General features: G+C 37.7%; 1 pseudogene; it reads left to right on the top strand.

Annotated features, from left to right (window-relative positions):
* The first annotated feature begins 1,749 nt into the window (after positions 1-1,749).
* Positions 1,750-2,178, top strand: LOC118997963 (60S ribosomal protein L23a-like; annotated as a pseudogene).
* Positions 2,179-24,242: the final 22,064 nt, after the last annotated feature.

Here is a 24,242-nt window from a genome sequence, read left to right as displayed (position 1 = left end):
CCAAAAAAGGAGGAAATTAATAATGAAAATATTCTCAGCCAGATGGCAGTAATCTTTTTTGATTGAAGCAATTCTCTACCACATAGCTAAATTAATTCTTTGAAATTTTAATTTCCTGTGAATGACACTGCACTCAACTCTAAGATTAGAGAAGGCTGGCCATTGCCAGAGCACATGTCAGTGTGCATGCAACGTTCAAACCTTGCCTTTTTCATTGCTTTCTGAATAGCCTAGCAATTCTCTCCCCAGACAGAGAAAGATGATTCCCTAGAAATGGAACTTCCTCATCTCTATGTGGCAAAGAGCTCATATTCATTTTCTCAGCCTCTCATAGCTTCAGAAAAGATAGTTGTTGTTAGCATGGACTATTCTTGGAGCCAGAAATGCTATGGTTAGGGCACTTCATCAACCAAATCAGTTGTTCAGCCCTCTTATAAGTGATGTGCTACCATCCTCACCTCCCATTAGATTGCTCCAGGAAAAAGGGTTTGCTATAACTAAGTGGTTTCATACAGCATCTTTACTTGACTGGGGCTTTGCCTTGTAACAAGTCTTTCTCTTTCAGTGTGGCTATCCACAATATACCTGGAGCGCCAGACACTGCCGCAAAACATCCAGCTGACTTGGTTATTTCTTTGTGTAAGAGTTGAACTGAAAAGATATTTAAACTTTAAAAACTAAGCTTTCTCATTTTCTTCTGTCTTCCTTCAAGAATTTAAAACTTATCCAATGTACTTTGGAGAAAATAGGAAATAGCCTAATTCAGCTTTTGCATTCTTGCATCATATATTGATACATTGGTGAAATACATGCTGAAATATATTCAGTAGACATGCAAAAAACTACACAGGCAGTCAAACTGAAAGTGGAATAAATACTCTTGGTCTATTTTGACACACACAGTCTTGCACCCACAGATCAGGTATGGCACTAATTCAGGTCTATATAATGTAATGAAAGAAAGTTTGTAGTGTGAAATTTCAAAGTTAATGTCTCTTCCCACTTAGTGGGACTCATTCTTACTGGAATGTCATTTAAATGTGACAAGATGGAAGAACACAGAGGTACAATACAATGACTAAATCCTGAGGCCTTAATTCTCAAAACATATGACAACAACTACAGCAACAAAAGACTGTTTCTCAAAGATATTTGGGCAAATGGATGAATCCAGTGCTAGGGTGGGGCAGACACAAGATAGACATGGAGCATCTTGTTATACCAAAACTATAAAAACAATATTTTTTATTTTATAGTGATTGTGTCACGGGGGTGCTCAAAAAGGCTCCCACTGACCAAATATGAAATAATAGGAGCACCTAAGTAATAAAATAAAACATTGATAAAAATAAGAATTGGCCTGGCTGGTGTAGCTCAGTGGATTGAGCGCGGGCCTGTGAACCACACGACCGCGGTTCGATTCCCGGTCAGGCCACATGCCTGGGTTGCAGGCCAGTTCCCAGCGGGGGACTCACAAGAGGCAACCATACATTGATGTTTCTCTCCTTCTCTCCTTTCCTTCCTCTCTAAAGACAAATAAATAAAATCTTTAAAAAAAGAGAATTCACGAGTCCACACTGAAAATAATAAATATATACATAAAATGGAATAAGGACTTTCTTAAAGTAGAATGTTGAGGATTCACTGATGAATACACACAGAGTACTGTCGCTGAAGAAAAATCATTTTACAACAACTATAGTAAAATTTTGATAGTGCAAGATTCATCAATGGACCCTTTTCATGAAAATGCCGCCAAAAACAAAGGAAATCCTTGCCCCTCCCAAAGCTGAAGGCAAAGCAAAGGCTTTGAAGGCAAAAGCAGCAGTGCTGAAAGGCATCCACAGCCACAAGAAAGAAGACCCGCACACCCACCTGCTGATGCTGAAGACACTGTGGCTCCAAAAGCAGCCCAAGTATTCTCAGAACAGCGCCTCCAGGAGAAACAAACTTGACCACTACAACATCGTCAAGTCCTCCCTGACTATGGAATCAGCCACCAAGAGGACAGAAGACAGAAGACAACAACCCACCTGTGTTCATGGTAGAGGTCAAGGCCAAGGAGCACCAGATCAAACAGGCTGGGGAGAAGCTCTGTGACACTGACATGGCCAAGACCACACCCTGACCAGTCCTGAGGGAGGGAAGAAGGCCAGAGTTACACCAACTGCAGACTAGGATGCTTTGGATGCTCCAGCAAAACTGAGATCATCTAAACTGAGTTCAGCTGACTAAATTGGGCTCCTCTAAACTCAGTCCAGCTGGCTAATTCTAAATTTTAAAAATGTTTATGGTGTAAAAACAAAGAATCATCAATGGAAACTAGATCTTGAGGGAAATTATGATGAAGATACTTATTCGCATGGTTTTCAAGTAACTCCCCACAGACTGCTTAATAGTTACAAAGGAAGGAAAATAGTAATTACAACACAGAGAAATCAGGCAACACCTTAACTACATAATCAAACTTCAAAAAAAGGTTGTGTAACTTTCATATTAAAGGAGGGTGACAAGATGTGACAACTGTATGTGATGCTGCATGCAAGACTAAATCCTCAGTTGGAGGGAAATTATGCTATAAAGGACACTTTGGGTTCAATTGACAAAATTGGAATTTGAGCACTGGCCAGTGTAGCTCAGTGGGTTGAAACATCTTCCTGTAACTGAGAGGCTGAAGATTTGATTCCTGGTCAGGGCACATGCCTAGGTTGTAGGTTTGGCCCCCCATCCAGGCACATATGACCCCCAGTCTGAGTGTGTATGGTAGGCAACCAATTGATTCTTGTCTCACACTGATGTTTCTCTTTCTCCCTTCCTTTCTCTCTAAAAAGCAATGGAAAAATGTCCTTGGGTGAGGATTAAAAAATTGGAATTTGAAAGATACATTTGATAAAACTATAGTATCATATTTTTATGACCATGATGCATGTTATCCTTGAGTGACTCAAATATTATTAAATTATCTATATGCATGTTAATATCTACTTATTTATTGAGAGAGAGAGGATACAAATACAAAACAAAAGGGTAAAATATTAGCAACAGATAAATCTGAATGAAGAGTATCCGGTTGTCTTTTGTATTATTTTTCATTTTATTTTTTGCTTATCTTTCAGTATGAGTTTATTTTCAAATAAAAAATTTTAAAACTTGTTCATAATATGATAATCCAAATATAATTTCCCTTTCCATCTTGATGGTTGTTTTGCCAATAACATGCTGTAAATGGCTAAAGGTCAATTAAGACGGCAGGGGCTTGGGACTGTGGCCTGAGATTAAGTCCAAGATGAATTAGTTCACATTCAAAACTGCTAAGGCTTGGTAAGCCTTAGAAAGCCTTGGAATGACACTGAGCAAAACTAAAGAATGTTGATGAATTATGATATTGTTGAGAACTCAAACCTAATGTCTTAGAGACCATTACACTATATGATGTGTTTCATTGTTACATAATTTGTTTATATGTGTATGTAAATATGCATATATATATATTCACACACACACACACACACATATATATATATATATGACTAGAAAATCATACTTGTGTTTGTAATATCAGGTATAGGTATCTGATAGTGCCTGGTAACCTTAAAAAAAAAGGATGCAAAAAACTGACATTGCTGATAATGTTCCAGGTGAGAAGCAAAACTGAAAGAAAACTGTTGGAATTGCCTGTTCAAATTCTATTATTCTTTTGAGAAAAGTCAGCAGCAATTTGCACTGTATAGTTGTCTGGCATGTATTTCAACTTCATGTGAAGCCCAGCACTTCTTCACTTTCATGTCAAGGGGACTTCTCCTGCTGCTGCCACTGCTGGTATTACTATTAGTAGTAATAATAATAATCTAACAGTTAATGATTTTCAGCCATAAATTTAAGTGTGCAAAAGTTTGTTTGCTATGACTCATTTTTATGAATCTGTATTCTTCTTCTGTCTACCAGCAGACAAAAAAAAACAACGACATTTAATCTAGTTTTTAAAAAAATATATATTCTATTGATTATGGAATTACAGTTGTCCCATTTTTTCTCCCCTTTATTCCTTTCTGTCCTGTACTCTCCCCTCCCACCATCATTCCCCCCCTTCAGCTCATGTCCATGGATTGTGAATGGAAGTTCTTTGGCTTCTACATTTCCCATGCTATTCTTACCTTCCCCCTGTCTATTTTCTACCTCCCATCTATGCTACTTATTCTCTATACCTTTTCCCCCTCTCTCCTCCTCCCACTCCCCTGTTGCTAACCTTCCATGTGATCTCCATTTCTGTGGTTCTGTTCCTGTTTTAGTCACTTGCTTAGTTTGTTTTTGTTTTTGTTTTAGGTGTGGTTGTTAATAATTGTGAGTTTGCTGTCATTTTACTGTTGATATTTCTTAGCTTCTTTTTCTTAGATAAGCCCCTTTAACATTTCATATATTAAGGCCTTGGTGATGATGAACTCCTTTAACTTGACCTTATCTGGGAAGCACTTGATCTGCCCTTCCATTCTAAATGAAAGCTTTGCTGGATAGAGCAATTTTGGATGTAGGTCCTTGCCTTTCATGACTTGAAATACTTCTTTCCAGCCCCTTCTTGCTTATAAGGTCTCTTTTGAGAAATCAGCTCACGGCCTTATGGGCACTCCTTTGTAGGTAACTATCTCCTTATCTCTTGCTGCTTCTAGGATTCGCTCCTTCATTTTAATCTTGGGTAATGCAATTGTGATGTGTCTTGATGTGTTCCTCCCTGGGTCCAACTTCTTTGGGACTCTCTGAGATTCCTGAACTTCCTGGGAGTCTATTTCCTTTGCCAGATTGAGGAACTTCTCTTTTATTATTCGGTCAAATAACTTTTCCACTTGTTGCTCTCCCTCTTCCCCTTCTGGTACCCCTATAATTTGGATGTTGGAATGTTTAAAGATGTCCCAGAGGTTCCTAAGCCACTCTGCTCTTTTTTGAATTCTTGTTTCTTCATTCTTTTCTGATTGGATGTTTCTTTCTTCCTTCTGGTCCACACCATTGATTTGAGTCCCAGTGTCTTTCCCATCACTATTGGTTCCCTGTACATTTTTCTTTACTTCATTTAGCAAAGCCTTAATTTTTAAAATATAATTTGGAACCTAATTCAACCAATTCTGTGAACATCCTGATCACCAGTGATTTGAACCATGCCTCTGAAAGGTTGGTTATCTCTTTGTTGCTTAGTCGTAGTTTTTCTGGAGCTTTGATCGGTTCTTTCATTTGAGCCTTTTGTTTTTGCATTGATGTGCCTGTTACATAGTGAGGGACAGAGCCTTAGGTGTTCACCAGGATGGGGCAACCCATGTCACTGTGTTGTGACACTGTACGTGGGGCAGGGGTTCTAGAGGGAACAATGGTGCTTGCTCCATTCTCTGTCAGATTTCAGTCACTTCCCCTGCTTCCCACCAGCAAACTGGGCCCTTCTAGTGTTGATTCCCCAGCTGGGTTGGCTTGTGTACATTCTAGGACTCTGTGGGTCTCTCCAATGAACTCTACTGTGAGGCTGGGAGTTTCTCCTGCTGACACCTCAACCCCCACAGGTGTTTTCAATCAGTGGTTTGAGGCTTTATTTCCCTGTGTTGGGATCCTGGGCTGCACAATCTGTCCTGCTCCCCAGTTGTTTCTCCTGGTTTATCCGCACATGAATTTGGGCTCCCCCCCCTGGTCCACCAGTCACCTCCTTGCCCACCCTGGTCCTCCAGCCACCGCCTCCCTGCGAGTTCTCTCTGCCTGGCTGCGCGTCTCTGCCCCTCCTACTGGTCTGGATGAATGTGTCTTACCTCCTTGGTTGTCAGACTACCATACAGTTCTGTCAGTTCTGGTTGTTTTTTGTTTTTAAATTGTTGTTGTCCTCCTTTTGGTTGTGCGAGGGAGGTACAGTGTGTCTACCTACGCCTCCATCTTGGCCGGAAGTCTTAATCTGGTCTTTACCATGCTCCTTCAATTTAGGATTTAAGCATAGGCAGTTAAGTGTTCTGTCCTATTTCCCTCTTCACTTTTTTTTTTAAATTCTTCTGATAGGTGTGAAGTGATATCTTATGGTGGTTTTTATTTGCAATTTCATAATGATAGTGGTGTTGAGCACTGTCTTATTGTAGTTGAGCCTTGACTGCTGTTGGCACATCAATGGGAGGGATTTCCACCCAGGTCAACTTGCTGCAAGGACTGGCTGCACCCACTGTGGAGGATCAGTTGAGCAGGGTCGCACCCCATGGAGCAGGATTTACTCAGCAGGGCTCTGGTTCACATCTTGAGTGTGTTTTCTAATGGAGATGGTTGAGTGGTACTTCAGAGTGATCTTCAGCTCTCCACTGTGTGCACAGGCTCTAGAAACTCCCAGGATATGTAGGTCAAGGTCAGCCACTACCTGTGCCCTGGCCAGGGCCTCATGGCATGAGCTACAGAGTGATCTGCAGATGGCTACTACTTGTGCTGGGCTTAGAGGTGCCAAGGACAGGCCAAGTTACAAACCAAGGCTGGCTGCTGCTAATGCCAGGCCTGGAGCCACTTTAGAGAGAGGTAGGGGAAATGCTGAAGCCAAATCTTTGTTGAAAGATTTTAGGGAAGTCTGGAATATGAGCCAAGATGGGCTGTTTATACAGAAAAGCCAGTGGAAATGGCTCGAATGGGCTGGCAAATTGGGTGGGGGTGGGGTCTCAGGGAATTAGCAGGGTAGAGAGAATAATGTTAGCCAGGTTGATGGCATCTCAGATACAACACCTGCCTGCTAGCTTTGTGGGGGGAGGGCTCAGCAAAGGAACAATGGCCTCTGCCAGCACTTATGTCTGGGAGAAATCTACCCCCTAGTTCTTTCTCAGATACCAGACACTTCAGTTCTTCCCTTACATACCTGGCAATTCATGAGCTGCTGTGAGTCAGATAATGTTCACATACGAGCCCTTTAAGAGGATTGCCTGGGACTCCAGAAGCCCTATGTCTCATTAAGACATCATCCCGTTAGTTTTCACAGCCAGAAATTATGGGGACTCCTCTTTCTGGCAGTGGAACCCTGGGTTGGGGGTTTTGTTGTGGGGCTAGACCTCTTTTTTTAAAGATTTTATTTATTTATTTTTAGAGAGAGGGGAAGGTAGGGAGGAAGAGAAATGTCCCAGTGTGATTGTCTCTCACACACCCCCTACTGGAGACCTGGCCCACAACCCAGGTATGTGCCCTGACTAGGAATCAAATTAGCAACCTTATAATTCACAATACAGCATTCATTCCACTGAGCCACACCAGCCAGGGAAAGACCCCTTATTTTATAGGGTGAGTCTATGCAGCCGAGGTATCCTTCCCAACTGTCACACCTTGGGTGTGTGATCAGCTTGTTCCACATCTCTGCCCTTTGTACCAGTGTCTATGTGACTTCTTCTTTATATCCTTAGTTATAGGACTTCTGTTCAGCTATATTTCAGGCGGTTCTGAATGATGGTTGTTCTCTAATTTAGTTGTGATTTTGATGTGGTTGTGGACAAAGGCAAGTACCACACTTACCTATTTATCCATGTTGATCAAAAGCCTAGGTAGCCTTTGTAATACAATTTTTAAAAGCAAATTCATTATGAGTAACAAGGAAATAGCTACCCTCTTTCAAACTTACGATGTCTTTTTCTTTTGAAAGGCACATTTAAACTACATACTGGGAACAATGGCCCTGTCAGGAGATCAATTAGATTCATTTGAAGTTGTAGCAACTTCAATGCTTTCGTCATTTAAAGTGGACCATGTAGAGCACTGGACTACATGTCACTTGCAAAAGCTCCACTTGAGCAGACAATTGAACTAATCAGTTTTCAGATTTAAATTTTAAACAGTATAGATTGAGAATCTGTTCCTCAATTTTTGAATCAAGTTGTTTGTATTGTTGGGCTTTTTTTTTTTTTTGGTCAATGCCCAATATTCTTTTGAAGGAGAACAAATGTTTGCTTCAGTCTGACCCATTATTCATGGGAAATTCACATCAGGAACTATGGCCCCACCCACGTGCCAATATTATGTAGCTGTGTATCTTTCTCATTCTTCTTGATGAACCCTGTGCACACAACACAGCCATCTGGCAGCGGGGATAGAAACAGCATATAAAGGTGAGATATGCGAGTGTAAATAAAATATTGATGAATGAAGCTCTGAGAGCTGAAATGAAAGTGAAGCAGGACAGACAGGTAAATCATTCTGATACTTGTGTTAGTGCTAAAATTATGTTCCTCACTTTCTATTTTTTTCTGCTGACAGGAGTTCAGGTGACAAAAAATACTTGCAATTTTGCTGCTGACACAGTACTGCAACACAAGAAGCAGTTTCCGTTCTGCTGCTGAGAAAGCAACCTGTCTCCGAAGAAAAGAGACTGATACAATGACATTGGCCTATTTATGGTGTAATATGTAGTTTATGCACAAACTGCGGTAAGGTGATCTGAAAAACAACTGAATTGAAATATAGTTAGTAAAATGTGGGTAATATAGATTTAATTCCAGTCCTTTGTTTCTCTCCCTTTGTACTGATATTGATCCCTAAGTGGAATATAAGGAAAGGAAAAGAAAATGCTTGAACTTCTCTGGATACTAACCTTCATTAATATGTATAACAGCTAATAGCTAACATCTACTGAGTTGTTTACCAAATACTCAACCCCGTGCTAAGTGTTTTCTCATGTACTTCTCATAATCATCCTATGAAATGAATACTATTATTGTTTCCATTTTAACATATGAAGACACAGGCTTAGAGAAGTTCAGTGACTTGCCCAAGGTCACACAGTCATTACCTGGTGAAACTAGGATTCCATAATGCATATGTTTCTCTACTTAACAGTATCCCATTAGTCCCTTAGGCTCACAACAGTTTTCTTTTTTTTATTCCCTTTCTGTTCCTCAGAATCTCTATTTTCAGATATTTTATCTTGAAATTCACTGATTCTTTCTCCTACCTCCTAAAGTGTGCTGTTGAACCCCTTTAGCGAGTTTTATTTAGTTATTTTATTTTTACTTACAGGGTTTCTGTTTTTTAAGTAATTTCTATCTTTTGGATATTCTCTTGTTTACATGTCATATGTCATTTTTCTGATTTCCTTTACTTGTTTGTCTATATTTTCTTTTAGCTCTTCTAGCATATTTAAACCAGCTTTTTAAATGTCTGTTTATTGCTTCTTCAAACATAGTTTCTTTTTTTAATATTTTTTAAGATTTTATTTATTTATCTTTATTTTTTAAAATATATTTTATTGATTATACCATTACAGTTGTTCTATTCCCCCCTTCATTCCCCTCCACCCCCACACTCCCTCCTCCACTATTCTCCCCCCCTTAGTTTATAACCACGTCTCTCAAGTTCTTTAGATTTCAAATTTCCCCCACTATTCTCACCCTCCCCCCTATCTATTTTCTACCTACCATCTATGCTATTTTCTATGCCTTCTCCCCCCTTTTCCTCCTCCCACCCCCCTGTTTCTAACCCTCCATGTGTTCTTCATTTCTATGGTTCCACTCCTGATCTAGCTTTCCTCTTGGTTTGCTTTTGTTTTAGGTGTGGTTGTTAATAGCTGTGTGTTTGCTGTCCTTTCACTGTTTATATTTTTCATCATCTCTTTCTTATATAAGTCCCTTTAGCATTTCATATAAGTAAGGGCTTGGTGATGATGAACTCCTTGAACTTGACCTTATCTGAGAAGCGCTTTATCTGTCTTTCCATTCGAAATGAAAGTTTTGCTGGATAAAGCAATCTTGGCTGTAGGTCTTTGGATTTCATGACTTGGAATACTTCTTTCCAGCCCCTTCTTGCCTCTAAGGTCTCTTTTGAGAAATCCACTGACAGTCTGATGGGTACTCCTTTGTAGGTGACTGTCCCCTTATCTCTTGCTGCTTCTAGGATTCTCTCCTTCATTTTAATCTTGGCTAATGTAATTATGATGTGCCTTGGTGTGTTCCTCCTTGGGTCCAACTTCTTTGGCACTCTCTGAGCTTCCTGGATTTCCTAGAAGTCTATTTCCTTTGCCAGACTGGGGAAGTTCTCCTTCATTATTTGTTCAAGTAAGTGTTCCACTCGTGGCTGTTTCTTTCCCCCTTCTGGTACCCCTATAATCCGGATGTTGGAATGTTTAAAGATGTCCTGGAGGTTCCTAAGCCTCTCCTCATTTTTTTGAATTCTCATTTCTTTATTCCTTTCTGGTCGGATGTTTCGTTCTTCCTTCTGGTCCATTCCATTGATTTGAGTCCCCGTTTCCTTTCCATCACTATTGGTTTCCTGGACATCTCCCTTCATTTCAGTTAGTTTAGCCTTGATATGTTCCTCTAATTTGTGACTGTAATCTACCAATTCTGTGAGCATCCTGATAAATAGTGTCTTAAATTGGGCTTCTGAGAGGCTGGCAATCTGTTGGTCACTTAGAGTTATTGGCTCTGGGACTTTGAGTTCTTCGTGCGCCATCTTTTGGGCTGTTCGTGCCTGTTAAGTAGCAGGATCGGAGCCCTAGGTTTTCACCAGAGCAGGGCAACTCAGTCACTGGGTTGTGACGTTGTATGTGGGGGTGGGGTCAAAGAGGGACAATGGCTTCCCTCTGCCGCCTGCTGCCGCAACCCCCACTGGCACTGCAGCCACCACCATCACCAGGCCCATGCATTTCGTTCCACTGCACGCAAGTGTGCCACTGCTGTCAGCCCTCCACCACCGGGTTCGCCCCCTGGGGCCTGCGTGGTACGTCTCACTGTGCGCGAATGTGTGACCTTGGTCAGTCTGCCCAGCACCCTGACTGATTCCAGGCTGCCTGTGGGCCTGGGTCGGGGGATCTGTCCTGCCTGACCCAGCTCCGCTGCCGGCTCTGCCTCTCTTACCATCCCGTTGAATGGTTCGTAGCTGTCGGACTTCCGTATAATTATGTTTTCTGGTCTTTGGGTGTGTCCTAGTTCTCCAAAACTTTTGTTGTATTCAAACTTGGCTGTGGGAGAAGGCACAGTGTTTCCACCTATGCCTCCATCTTGGCGGGAGTCCCAAACATAGTTTCTGAGACTTTATTTTCTTTTGTTGAATGGATTATGTTTTCCTGATTCTTTGTATGCCTAGTATTTTTGTTGTTGAAAATTGAGCATTTGAAATAAAAAGTCACATTTCTCAGTCTTTTCAAAGTAGGTCTGTGCTAAGTCATCGCTTCACTAATTAGCTTGGTGTGGTCTATGCTTTGGATCAACCCCAGGTGAAAGTAAGTTATTTGCAGTTCTTGTGTCTTAACCTCCCCCAAAATCTCAGTCCAGCTCCTCTTCAGGGTCTTAGATGTTTTGTTGTATGTTTCCACCCCAAATCAGTTGCCCCAGTTGTCTATGGGTCTGTGATTCCCTGGACCTATCCAACTGTGCCTGCTCTTATAAGGTTATTTTAGCTAGTTTTTCATTTTAAGTTTTCATGAGAGAAAAGGGGGCTAGAGCTTCCTAGTCTACCATTTTGCTGATGTTGCTCCTTGCAATGTTTTAATTTATTTTTCAACATTCCTTTCCTTTTCTTTCTCTAACTGAAAACTAAATATCCAATGAGGATACTACTTTCCTTGCAGTCCATTCAAGTGGTGAATATTTTCAGTTTCACATCCCATATAACATAGAGACTGGAATTGAAATACATATATTTCTTGCTCCATGTTGCTACCTCAGAACCATTTCTCTTTCTTATTCCTTCAAATTGCAAGGTTCTATGAAGTTTATGCCAATAGTCATGCTACCTTCTATAGTTTCTTGTTATTAACTACCAAAATGCTGTTCACTTCTCCTCATTCATTTTAATCTTTAGCACCTGACTCATTGCCTTATCCTATCTCCATCATGGATACTATCAGCATTACTGGTGACTACAACATCTATTAGATCATCTACAGAAAATCCTCATATTTCACTACGGGCATATCTTACTTTGAAAAATATCTTCCTCTTTTGCACTTTATCCACTCATTCCCATGCTTATACTTTACTCATTACCAATTATTACATTGCTTCCAAAATCTTGATTTAAACCATTCCACTCTAACTCACTATTCCTCTCTTCCCAACTCAGTTACTCAACTATTCTTGCACCATTAATTCTTCAAATTCATCAAGTCCTCTAGTCTATGTACCCTACCATTTTTCACTCCCCGTGCTTATTCATTCCTACTCAAGCAGCTTACATTCATTGACATCTTTGTACTCTCTCTCTCTCATAAAGATTCTTAACCCCCATGAAGCACCTGGGTAGAAGAATAAAGATCTTATTCAAACTACACATACAGCAAATACTGAGATTGCTCAAGCTGTCAGTATCAAAGCACCTGGTTTAGTCTGAGACAAATTGCATTGAACATTTTACTAATGAGGGCTTTTTATGTTCCCTTTATTTGCCTCGAGGCTTGGTTTATAAAGATCACATATGAATTAATCTAAGATACAAGATAGAAAGAACAAACAAAAAGTAAGAGAGAATGTCTCAATTTGGAGGGGGAGAGGAAGTGAGAGTGACAGAGATGTCAAGGCAACATAGCAAATGTTCTAGAAGAAATCCTTCCCTCACAAAATCTACTGGAGCAGAGGGGCTTTTTTTAAACCTTGCTCAGTTTTGACAATGCATTTCTGTAATCTGCAAAAAGTGGGGACGTTTGGCCTCTGTTTCCTTTCCCTTGATTCCTTCAGTTATTATTGTCTCATTATACAGCCATTTGTACAATGTTTTGGCAGACATTTACTGTTGCATAAATTAAAGTCATGGAGCCTCGTTTTGCCTACAGGTCTTTATGAAAATACCAGCAACATTTTTATTTGAATGTCAAAGTTTGTCAACCATTAAACTGATGGATTTTTCATTATACAACTCAATAGAAGAGGCAATCTTCAGTTTGTATGCAACATTACTCTGAGAAAAAGACTCAGAGTTGAAAAATCCTTTCTGCTTATACTTTAAAAATGATATTCTTCTCACAGGAGAGCCTAATGTTTTAAAGCTATCTTTTATACATGAATTGCTCCATTAATAAGTCTCATACAGGTATAGTATGGTAATTCATGTTATTGCAAAGAAAGAGCTTTATTTTTAAAATTTGTAGTAGGAACACTAGCCTTTTAACTTTATTTTATTTTATACTCTTTCAGAAAGAAACTATTGTTCATGCAGTATAGATAGCGATCCTCAAGGAAATGATCAAATTACATGTCTTGGAAACTGAAGAGCCTGTGATTCCTACACAAATTCTTTAAAATGGATCATCAACTTCTTTTGTATGCACACCTGTCATGGAAATAGTCTAGGCTAAATTGTAAGTTCATTTACCCTTTGGCTATGCCTCTAAAAATATCAACAAGGATGCCAGTTTGTGCCAAGTACTGCTGAAGTAGCTATTGGGTAGGAATGAAGAAGAAACCTTTATAATGGCTTATGTGGAGAAAACAAAGATAAATTTTCACAGTCACATCCTTGGTTCATGAAGGCAGATGCATATCTGTTGTTTATGCAGCATACAATCCAAAAACAGTACTAGGAATGACAATTGTCCTTTCTTTAAAAACCTCATCACAAATGTCAAAATAGGAGAATAGTCCAGTAGTGGGACACTTCATGATGTGGGAAAAAATTCCTTTTGGAAAATATTCAAGATATTCAACTTCTAAGAATACAAAGAAGTGATCTATGAAGAAAAAAAGTATCTTAATTTAAAAGGGAAACCTGGCCCTGGCTGGAGTGGCTCAGTGGATTGAGCGTGAGCCTGCAAACCAAAGGGTCATCAGTTCAATTCCCAGTCAGGGCACATGCCTGGGTCGTGGGCCTGGTCCCCCGTAGGGGGCACATGATAGGCAACCACACGTGGATGTTTCTCTCTCTTTCTCCCTCTTTCCCTCTCTCTAAAAATAAATAAATTAAATATTTAAAAAATAAAATGGAAGAGTTTAGTTTGTAGAATGAATATCATAAAGTAAGAAATTACAAAAGGAAGAAAGTGAGAAATTGATGCTCATACCTTGCTAATTTTGTAGCCTGGAGCATCAAAAAATGGTAATGAAGAGAGCTCAAAGACACATGGAATCACCTGTAGATGTTGAAAAATCTATCAAGATAAACACGTGGTACACTTTGAGATATTGTGGGTTGAAGTTCAATGGCAAATTCAGGAGTTAAGATCATGACACATGCACTGAAAAGGACATTTCTGAAATGAGCATCATAAAAAGTGAAAATCTGGGCTAAAGATGCTTTTGTGTGCTTTCAAAGAATACCGAGCTTGCTTACAGAGATAAATTTGGATCATTAAAAATGAGATAAACAGCCACTTAATTAAGAATATGTAAAAGAGGATTGTGATAAAATTTCTAACATCTCAACTATCTGTCATGCTGAATAAGCCAAATCACAAAACTCTTGGTGTTATTTATTTTGAGTTATGGCCACCTTTCTGCTTCTCCAAGTGTATTCTGGGACAAGTTGCTCCCAAGGTTTATAATTACATGCTAACAATTATTTATTATTATTATTATTAATTATTTATTTTATTTTTATTATAGACAATTATTTTATTATCAATAATTATTTATATTAATAATCGTTTGTTTTATTTATAAAAATAATATATAAATTTAAAACATATTCAATGTATTTAAATAAAAAGAAATTTGTCTTTACAATACAATAATTTTCAACTTGGTGGAAAAGTCAAGTCATGCACCTATGAAGAACCAGTGGGACAAACAGGTCCATCCTCATCAGCATAAACAGAGTGAGCACAACATAGAAAATTATACAAAAGAGGGTATGACATCGGACAGCAATGTATCAAACTTGGACATAAATTGCTAAAAGTTTTCGTTGAATTTCTGGGTTCCTTGTTTGGATAATATTCAGAGTTCTGGCACTCTGAGTCATTACTAAGAAAAGAGGAAGCATCTATTTTTCAGGAATGCAAATTATTAAATACTTATCCAAAAATATAAAAGATGTTCAAAGCAATGTTACTAAGAATACTATAAAATGTATACTAGGATATGTTTATATTAGCTGCAAAACTTAAATTGGTTTGAAAAAATCATAGAAATATAGACATTTCAGATTTTTTTGAGTAGAAAAACTGTTCAAAACAAAAATGGAATTGAGTTATTTTTCCCCCAAATCTACCTCCCACCCTGTTACCTACAAAGGTAAGCATCTCACTACACTGAGAATTCCATTATATTTATAATTAGATATTATTACAAGACCACCATTAAATTTTCAAGAGTACCTACAAAGAGATGTATAACATAAAATTTTCCTTTACAATATATCTGATAAATTCCAACCAAACTGCTATGGAAAAAAAAAACTACATGAAGAGACGTACTAATGGTAGAAGCAATTTCAACATAATATGGAAAACAAAATGTATGACATTCTTTAGTGAAACTAGATACTTATTTTGATGCCTATTTAATTGATTTAGTATTTATGTTTTTAGAAAGTCTGAAAATTACAAATGATTGTATTTTGATATATAAAGAGTCGTTATGTAAAGGTGGCAATATAAAGTCCCATAAGCTACCTTCACCCTGTACATGTATTTTGTTTTGCCCACCTTTTTTTAAAACTGAATTAGTGATCATTAGTTAATTGAGAGATTTTTATTGAAATTTGGATGTCTAGCTATTCTTGCAAAGTCATTAGATCTAGCTACCCGCCAGGGCTGACTACCTTTTTTCTTGAATTTGGGTCATTCTTTACTGTTTCTTTCTGTCTTGTCATTCTACTTTTGAACACTGAACATTTTATATATTATACCACAGGCATTCTGGGTTGTTTTTCTTCTTTAAAGGAGGCTTTTCTTAATTTTTTTGTTTGTTTTAGTTTGCTTTTTCTTTCTAGTGCATTTTTGAGGTTTAATCTTTTTTTAAAATTTATTGTTCAAGTACAGTTTTCTGTCTTTTACTCCCATCCCAGTCTCCCCCCGACAGTGCATTTTGTTTTTTAAATTTTTTTTTGAATTTATCGGGGTGACATTGGTTAATAATTTAAACCAATTACATAACTTACATTATGTAAGTTTCAAGTGTGCAATTCTATGTTGCAACTTTTGTTTGAACAAAACAACAGAAGTTCATTTTGTTCACTTCTTTGTAGCTTTCCTGGATTTATTGTATGGAACCTGTCTGCCCTGTGCTTGGCGATCTCTGATGATTCTGTTTATGTTTTCCATTCTTTTCTCTTTTCAGCCTGAATTCCTAAGACTTACCTGTATGTTTCTGTAATGTAACGATTAGCTCATAATGGATCAGAGGTTGTGATCAGACAAATTGAGTCAGTTAGGCATCTACCCACTGCTCCTGGATTTGTGTGTGGTTTCATGTGTACATACAAACTCAGGTCATTTTCAGGTACTCCCAACATATTAATTTCCACCAGTTACTTTCTAGTCTCCCTGTGCATTCAAGCAGCCTCCGGGACAGCCAAGGGCAGTGCCTCTAGAGTTCTCTCATATCCAGAATTTCCCTAGGAAATTTCTGCTGGCTAGTTGGTCTGCCACTGACTCTAACCAGGGCTTCACTCTGAGGCTAACAGTGTTGCTAGCTTTCCATGCTGATTATTTAAACTGATAAGCTACTTTTAGTAACAATACCACTGGACATAGATTTTTATTCTGTACTCCAAATCAACTTATCCCCAAATACCACCAAAGCTGCTGATTTTCACTGACAGGTCCACTGTGGTAGAAATACTGCATTTTGCCTATGTATAATGAGCATGTTTCTCCCCAAATTTTTGAGGAAAACATAAGGGCTCACATTATATATGGGTAGTACTAATTCCATATCTATATAAATGTTTTTAACTGTTCTATTTATGCATAGGCATTAAAAGTCTCTCTCTAGAAAGCAGTAATGATATCTGTATGCAAAATACTACCCTGGAATACAATAATCTGTTTGTTTCTAAATATAAATAAATAAAAATTGAATTAAAAATTAAAAATAAAATTTTTCCCTGAAAGTTTGGGCCAAAAACATGGGTGTGCATTATACATGGCAAAATACAGTAGTTCAGGGAATACAGTAAGTGATCTAAGCCATTGAATGAAGGTAATTTCTAGAACTTCTGCTGGAACTTGAGTAAGAATTTCTATCTGTGCAACTGAGAGACAGAAAGATGTGAACCTGTACTTGTTACTACCATGGGAGGGAATATTCCTGAAGTTAAAACACCCACAAACAAAATCGGAGTCAAGGAGGAAAAGTGAGAGCCATCCTTTGAGTGGACACAAATGCTGCCTAACTTTCCATTTACACAAAACAATAGGTTTATCTCTCTTTTTAAACTAGTTTGAGTTCGGTTATCCTCTACTTGCAAGTGAAATTGTCACAGCATGCCTTGCCTTCAAGTAATACTTCCCTCTGCTCCACTCACACCATCAGCCCCTTGCTCCTGGTCACACACACATGCACATACACACATTCTTCCTTTGTCAGCATTTCTGAGAATGGTTTTCCTATTAAAAAGACATACCGAATCTCTCTTTTTCAGATGTTAATACAAACATATCAAGGCATGATTTTAATAAAAATAAATTTTAGCAACTAATGTCCACAGATGATATACAAAACATTTGCATTCCCAAAGTTAGCCAAAACTCTACTTCTGTAAATGGTCCTCTCACACGTCATAACTTATTTCTACTTCCCCATCATCCTACTCTGTTGTTAGTGCTCCAACCTCTCTCGGTTTTCTTAATGTTTTCATTTCTTCCACCTGTTTCAAAACTCAAGGATATCTTGCTGGATTCTAGCACATGCTCATCTATATTCTGATTTTTAGATTACTCCACAATGTCCTGCTCACAGTACCCTAACACTGTGAGAGGAAAAAGGAACCATGCTATAGTTTCTTTCTTCTTGCATTGCTTCCTTTTGAAAAGGGCATGATACCTCCCTAGTCACATGGAAGGCTTCCCCCATTCATGCATAAAAGCTACTCTTGATGGCAACTCACATATTACATATAGTACCAGTGTCCCTAATCCACCAATGGAATAGCTTTGCAGTTACACATATCTATACCCATGTGATTCCCTCTATTTCACTTAGTTATCCCTTCCTTCTTATAGACACAAAGGCCTATAAATAAGAATGTCAGTTCATTTTAAATACACATAAAACAAATATTTTGGGGAGAGAAAATGAGTATCTCATAGAACTATTTTAGTATAAAAAAACAATATGACCCTTTTTAGCATTTGGTCATAAACAGGAAAGCTCACAGACTTATAAAGCAGAATATAATGACATTCTCATCTGAATCTAATTAGAGAATGAAGAGTTTTCCCTCTGCTAGCAAATCAAGTACAGAAAGAAAACATATTTAAATAAAATGCCATTTTGTGTTACTTCTTAAATTACCTCTGTTTTTATTAAACCCCAAACAAAGCAATGTTTCTGTGGGTCAATGAGAGTGGTTTAAAAAATAAGGAAAGCATTAGTGATGGAAGTGGTACTTGTTCTGGGCAACATCTGCTGTTCTATCACATGTCATTACAGCTATATTTGATTTTTCCACACAGAAAATTGTTTGCACCTGTCCTCGGCATTTTTTTCCAGCACATATTTACAGCATATCATTGACACTCACTGTTTCCTCTGCTAAACAACACTTCACACTGTGGAGTCAGTACCGCTATTCATGTCAGAACAAGGAGATTTAGCCATTTATCACTGTTCTGGCAGCACTAAGGTACCTAGACTCAGGTATTCTCTTCAAAAGGCCTTAAGATGCACTGTTTGCCTTGAATGTTGTCAACCAGGCTGTATCATTGAATCACGCAGAATAAGTAGTTTGAGTTGTGCACTGAGATTATAGACTTTCAAGGATACACTGGCACCATGGGTTGCATGCCATCGCTACATTATATCAGATTAAAAGTTAGAGCCCTTGAAAAATATGATCCTCATAATCCTGTTTTGGCACCACCAATTAAGCTCGAACAGTTTCACTTAGCTCCCATTTCATTCGTTCGCTCGCTTCTCAGTATCTTTTAAGAATTGAACAGGGCCGTCTGTATCTCTTGCATGAGGTAAAGAAAGATGTGCTGTCTTTTTTCTGGATATAATCTAGCCTCCTTAGCAAACAACCTGGGCCTGATTGATCCTGTTTTCCTGTGAGGTCCCAGGTTTCATGGGCAAGATGGCACACTTCAAATGGGACTCATTTAATTTTGTCGAAATATTACACTCGGCTTTCATTTATCTGATGGTGTTAGTATACTCCACACTACTCTCTCTGCGCTAGTGAAAAGTAAACCTATAAACCTCTTTCTCAGCAGCCTACATTATTAGACTAGAAGACTCGAAATAATGAAATGTTACTTTCACTTAATGCAGGTCAAACAAGAAAACTCTGCCACAGTGACATTACAGATGGCTTATCACGGCATTTCTAGTCCAAAGTTGTTGGGTAAAATACTCTACAGAAATTGAGTTACTAAAATTTTCCAGTATACTGTGCTTTAAATAAATGAGAGAGATTTGCATCAAAATCAATCATTTAACTTCTGCTTTTGCTTTTTCTTTTAACTGCTTGAATTACCACCAAATTAAGGAGTCAATGTGAGAGTTATAGGTGAAAGGAAGCAGCAATGTGTACTAGGCATTTAGATTTATTTATTGCTGTTACAAAATCTAATAACCAAGACTCTAGATGACTGGATTTAAACCTTGGTTTTGCCACTTAGTTGTGAAATCTTGGGAAACTTATTTAACTTCTCTGTGCCTCAGTGTCTTCATCTGTAAAAATGGGAATTATAATAGTGCCTACTTTCCTGATGTGAATTGGTACCTAAAAATGCCTGTCACAGAGTATGTGCTATGTGTTAGCTACTAGGTAACTGTTAGTTGTTGTAAATCATAAAATGCAATTAATAAAAGTTAAACCTGGCTTTTAGAATTTCCTATTCTAAAGAGATTTGTTTCCTTGCTATGTTTTTTCTTATTGACCTCATTTATTTCATTGTTAGGTTATTTTCTCTGATTTCTCTCTTGCTCTGAGATTGAGATTGTCCAGAAATCAAAACTGCCATTGCAGCAGGCATAACATAGCTACTTGTCAGCATGTTCATAGAATGAAAGCAGCATTGGTAATATACAGATGCTCTTTTACTTCTGATGGGGTTTCCATCCTGATGAATCCATTATATATTGAAAATATCTTTAAGTCAAAAATGTACACAGGCCTACCTTAAGAAGCAATAAAAAGTCTCTTATAAATAACCCAACCTTACACCTAAAAAATACTATAAAAAGAACAACAAACAAAGCCCAGAGTAAGTAGAAGGAAGTAAATGATAAAGATCAAAGCAGAAATAAATGACATAGAGACTGAAAAACAAAACAAAATATCAATGAGACCAACATCTGATTCTTTGAAAAGATAAACAAGATTCACATCTTAAAGCAGACTCATCAAGAAAAACAAGAGAGGACCCAAATAAATAAAATTAAAAATGAAAGAGAAAAGCAACAACTGAAATCACAGAAATACAAAGGATTGTATAAAATATTATGAACAACAATATGCCAACAAATTGGACAATCTGGAAGAAATAGATAAATCCCTAAAAATATAATCTTCCAAAACTGAATCAGGAAGAGCCAGATAATCCAACTAGACAGATTACAACTAGTTAAATTAAAACACTAGTCAAAAATACTCCCAAGAAACAGAAGTCCTGGACTGGATGGCTTCACAGGTGTATCTTACCAAACATTCAAAGAAGAAGTGACACCTGTCCTTCTCAAACTATTTCAAAAATATTCAAGAGGAAGGAAGACCCCCAAGCTCATTTTACGAGACTGGCATCATACTAATTCCCAAACTAGATAAAGGCACTACAGAGAAAGGAAATTATAGGGCAATATCCCTGATGAACATAGATGCTAAAATCCTCAACAATATATTAGGAAATGTGATCCAGCCATATATTAATAAGATCATACACCATGATCAAGTGGGGTTTATTCTGGAGACACAAGGTTGGTACAATATCTACAAATCAATAAATGTGGTATACCACATGAACAAAATGAAGGAGAAAATCCACATGATTATATCAATACATGCAGAAAAAAACATTTGATAAAATGCATCACCCATTTATGATAAAAACTCTCAGCAAAGTGGAAATAGAGGGAACTATTGAATTATATTACATATAACTCAATGTAATAAAGGCCATATATGACAAACCCACAGCTAACAACATACTCAACAGGCAAAAACTACAAGTATTGCCCTTAAGATTGGGAACAACACAAGGATGTCCACTTTCTCCACTCTTATTTAACATAGTACTGGAAGTCGTAGCCTCAGTGATCAGAAACAAAGAAATAAATAAGACATGTAAACTGGAAAGGAAGAAGTAAAACTGTCAGTATTTTCAAATGACATACTATATAGAGAGAGCCTTAAAGATTTCATTAAAAAAAAAAAAACCTACCAAAGCTGTAAAATGAACACAGTAGAGTAGCAAACTCACAGCTGTCAGAGGGGAAAGGGGGTCTGGGGGCTGGGTGAAAAGGAGAAAAGGTGAAGAGATTATGAATGTATATAGACATGGACAGATCCATGGTGACAGCCAGAGAGAAAGGGGGATTGGTGGGAGGGTTGGGGGAGGTGAAAGTGGGCAAAGGGGGGATAAATGGGGATGGAAAGAGACTTGACTTTGGGTGGTGAGTACATGATGCAGTGTGCAGATGATGTGTCATGGAGCTGTACACTTGAAACCTGAATGTCACCGCAATAAATTCAATTAAAAAAAAGAAAATGGCCCCTACAATAAAGGTTTTCAGGAGTAGACCACTTAAGTTTTGGAAATCTCTCTAAACCCAATAATAGACTCATAAGGACACAAAAAATGAGTGGAGTAAACATTAGACTTAGACGACTTCATTGACTCCTTGCTGTTCCCCTTCCCCCTCCTCTTCCACTTGTCTTTAAGACCTCTTCTTTATACTTTACCTTTTTTATAGAGATGTTGTTTCCAATGCCTTATTCTTGTGGAAAAGGTTGGGAAACTCAAATTCATTGGAAGCTTATAATTTGAAACAAAAGTGAGATCTTCAAATTTTCCCATAAAACCTGATCATTCTGTTCATTCAAAAATAAACATGAGAAAGAGATAGAGATAGAGAGATAGAGAGATAGAGATAGAGATAGATAGAGAGAGAGAGAGAGAGAGAATGCAGTGGATTAAAGTAACTGTTTGTTTCCTTTGGAGGAAAAGGCAGGGTAATGTCATTGAACCCTGAACAATATTTATTGATAGTTTAGTTATATAAATATTTGAAGGTAGAGCTGAGATTAACAATAGCTCTCAAGAGGAGAATATATACTGTTTATAACATAAGTTTAACCAAGTACTGCTTTGGGAGACATTAATATTTTATTTCTAAATGGGAACAACCTATCAACCACTGATGACACTCATCAGCAAAGAAAGCAAGTTTCTTTGGAGCTGTGTAGAGCTGGAAGCCCTTCATTTGTAGATTTCCCATTTATAGAATCCTTGACATTTTAAATTTTTCTGAAAAAGGAATGCATACTCATTTATTTATACTTGTTTTTGAATTAACACCTATTTAGGATCTACAACACTCAGTTATTTATATTAATTATGTTCCATTACTTAATGCAATCCCAGCAACATTATGAAGCAAGTATTATTCCTGTTTTACAAGATAAGAAAATTGAAACACAGATACATGAATTTGCCCAAAGTCACATGACTTATGAAGTCAGAGAGAGACAGCAGTTTATACTAATTCTGTCTGACTTCAAAAATCTTTGCTCTTTCCACTGTATGTTGGTCACCTTGAGTTTATATTCATAAAAACAACCCATTTGGCAGTCTCTCAAAATGAAAAGTATGCATGTTCTTTAACCAGGAATTCAATTTCTAAGAAACCATCAGAAATATACATGTGAACAGATATATGTATATGAGATGATTATTGAGTCATTGTTTGCAGTATCAGTAAAACTGGAAACTCCTAAATACCCATTAACAATGATTGGTTAGATGGATTTTATACCATGAAACACTCACTATACAGCTTTTAAAGAGAGGGATGCAAATTTTTATGTATTAGTATTTTACGATGTCTAAAATCTATTATTTGTGCAAAAAGCCAGTTACAGAACTATATCCTTATACCCCTATACTAAGCACCTCTATATATGTGCTTGCATAGAGAAATCTCTGAAAGAACACAGCAAAGAACAGTTTCACATTTGTAGAAGAGTGATATTTGAAGTGATGGTGAAAGAATATTTGAAAAAAAATTAAGTGTATAAAGGAAAATTATTTATAATATTACACAATTCAAAGACAACTACCATTATCATTTTGTGGACACGCGAGTTCTCATAGACCCATGCACACCCAGACTTTTCTCTCCTTTTTCTGCCATTAGGATCATGCTATACATGCTGTTTGTGTAACTTGCTTTTGTTTTTTGGTTTAGCCACATTATTTTGGATTTTCTCAGTGACATTAATCATGTATTTTATTTATTTATTTATTTATTATTTTTTAAAAATATATTTTATTGATTATACCATTACAGTTGTTCTATTCCCCCCTTCATTCCCCTCCACCCGCACCATCCCTCTCCCACCATTCTCCCCCCCTTAGTTTATAACCACGTGTCTCAAGTTCTTTGGATTCTATATTTCCCCCACTATTCTCACCCTCCCCCCTATCTATTTTCTACCTACCATCTATGCTATTTTCTGTGCCTTCTCCTCCCTTCTCCCCCTCCCACCCCCCTGTTTCTAACCCTCCATGTGTCCTTCATTTCTATGGTTCCACTCCTGATCTAGCTGTCCTCTTGGTTTGCTTTTGTTTTAGGTGTGGTTGTTAATAACTGTGTGTTTGCTGTCCTTTCACTGTTAACATTTTTCATCTTCTTTTTCTTATATAAGTCTCTTTAGCATTTCATATAATAAATATGAAATGACCTTATCTGAGAAGCACTTTATCTGTCCTTCCATTCTAAATGAAAGTTTTGCTGGATAAAGCAATCTTGGCTGTAGGTCTTTGGATTTCATGACTTGGAATACTTCTTTCCAGCCCCTTCTTGCCTGTAAGGTCTCTTTTGAGAAATCCGCTGACAGTCTGATGGGTACTCCTTTGTAGGTGACTGTCCCCTTATCCCTTGATGCTTCTAGGATTCTCTCCTTCATTTTGGTCTTGGCTAATGTAATTATGATGTGCCTTGGTGTGTTCCTTC

This window comes from Sturnira hondurensis, unplaced genomic scaffold, assembly GCF_014824575.4.
Source record: "Sturnira hondurensis isolate 20B ecotype Veracruz unplaced genomic scaffold, ASM1482457v3 Scaffold0013541, whole genome shotgun sequence".
Taxonomy (NCBI): domain Eukaryota; kingdom Metazoa; phylum Chordata; class Mammalia; order Chiroptera; family Phyllostomidae; genus Sturnira; species Sturnira hondurensis.
The sequence above is the reverse complement of the archived record's forward strand: the minus strand, read 5'-3'. Positions and strand labels throughout refer to the sequence as shown.